This window comes from Pygoscelis adeliae, unplaced genomic scaffold (genome assembly GCF_000699105.1).
Source record: "Pygoscelis adeliae isolate BGI_AS28 unplaced genomic scaffold, ASM69910v1 Scaffold160, whole genome shotgun sequence".
Taxonomy (NCBI): Eukaryota; Metazoa; Chordata; class Aves; order Sphenisciformes; family Spheniscidae; genus Pygoscelis; species Pygoscelis adeliae.
Window position 1 is genome coordinate 7,780,263 of NW_008824035.1, and position 1,916 is coordinate 7,782,178.

The window sequence follows — 1,916 nt, forward strand, 5'->3', positions numbered from 1 at the left end:
GGCGTGTCGGAGAAACGGGGCAGCGGCGGGGACCGAGTAACGGGCTTCGGTCATGAGATCAGGTCTAATAAACTGGAAGGCACGTGGGCAGCGACGGGGATGCGCTCAAGCAAGAGGGACCTCCGTGCCACGGGTGGGAGGGTGATGTCAGACAAAGGGATGCCGTTGAGAGACCCGGGCGTAAGCACAGAGCAGGGCTGCCAGCAGCCGCGCTAAGGGCCATTCCTCACGCTGGCTTGGTAACACAAGCACGATACCCAACGTTGCACTGTCACCCTCCCCGCAGCTTTCGTTGCGTTAGCTGACTTGGTCTTTGTCATCCAGTAATGGGAGGTTGTTGAAAAAAACACATTACATACTCTTGAAAACTGCCAGAGAAATTACTCCCTTAGTTTAATCTGTATTAGCTTTTTCTTTTTTTTCTGTAGATCCTCCATCACAGCTTTCATGACATCCCTGATGGCTTAGACACACCTTTGGAAATGGCAAGCTGGACTGCCTTCTGTAGAGAAGCTACTGGGTGGCACAGGTCACCCTGCCGCAGAGGAGACAGGTTGCCGACTCACCTATCTAGTTAATGACTTGCCTCTGGCACCCTGGTCCTTCTGCTAGAGCCTGGTCACTCCCTGTCCCCAGGGCTGGCGCGCTGTCCTGTTCTCCGGGGATGGCTCTGAGGCCTCTCTTAGCACACTGGACTCCTCCTGGCTGTCCTATTTAAATCCTCCAGCTTAGCCCTGCTGTCTGGTTCATGGTTACAAGATGGGAAATGTATTTTGTCGTCCAAGAAAATCAGTTAAAATCCCTGGAGAGCTAGATGCCACTACCAGCAAATTTCAATAAGAGAAGGGGGGGGGAAATGGCAAAATCCCTGGAAAAAGTAGAGAGATTTACAGGATTCTAGAAATCGAATTATTGAGCCTACACTACTCCTTAAGCAAAGGCAAACAGGTTGTGTGATGCTGGTTTATTTTTTCCCCATTTCTCAAACTGGCAGTTCCAGATTTGGTAGCATCGTTGTGCAGCGAAGGATCATTTTGGGGACCCTGGCATACAAAAAGCCATGGCTGTTTTCCTATCGAAGCAGAGACCTCCAGAGAAGGTTCTATCCTAGAAGCGTAACTTCTAGGATAAGCTTCTCAGAAGAAAATGCTTATTCTCTCAGCTGAACCTGCAAGTCGCATTCTGAATGCGGTTGAATAAAGTTCGGGAATTCATTAAGTAATACAATTTTTTATTTTCTGTGTTCAGTTTCCAAGAGTTGAAGCAGGAATAAGCGGGATTTTGGGAGGTGTCAGAGTAAGTTTCCATATAAAATCCATAGCAATATTAAGTAACAAGCCACATACATTATGGAAAGCTTAGTGATATCAGGAATGTAGTCACTTATTTTTCTCCTAAAAGAAAAAAGTAACAGGGCAAGGAGATAAAGGACACAACTCTTAATCGTGTCTTGAGGATACCATTCAACACCACCATTATTCATTTCAGTCAAGAGGCCACTCGACATCTGCAACCTGAAAAAGCGAACCATGGATAGAAAGAAATTACAGAAAACTGTGTTAATTAGCTGCCTTGTTTCTGAACAACTTATTCTTTAATATTCTCTAATGACCTTGATACCAAATTCTTCAGTGGCTATTCTACAGAGTTTGGTTTTTTTTACTAATTTGCCTATACTTAAACTAAAGACAAATAAACACGTAGAAAGGCAGCTTAAGTATTTTGTTTAAATGATACAATTATGTTACATAGATGGTGGATGACAAAATGCTAGTAAAGTGCATGCACACAGATACTCTCCTCACCTTCTAAGGGCTTATCTACATAAAACTTTTGTCCTGAAATAAGCCATCATTTGGATAGATTCATATGGACACTTCTTGGATAATTGTCGAAGATTATAACCATATCACTCC

General features: G+C 44.2%; 1 long non-coding RNA gene across 1 annotated transcript; it reads left to right on the forward strand.

Moving 5' to 3' along the window:
- Window positions 1-434: 434 nt before the first annotated feature.
- On the forward strand, window positions 435-1,530 carry LOC103923958. The gene is made up of 2 exons (XR_663958.1): window positions 435-1,296; window positions 1,402-1,530. It is a non-coding gene; the product is annotated as an uncharacterized LOC103923958 (long non-coding RNA).
- The last annotated feature ends 386 nt before the right edge of the window (window positions 1,531-1,916 follow it).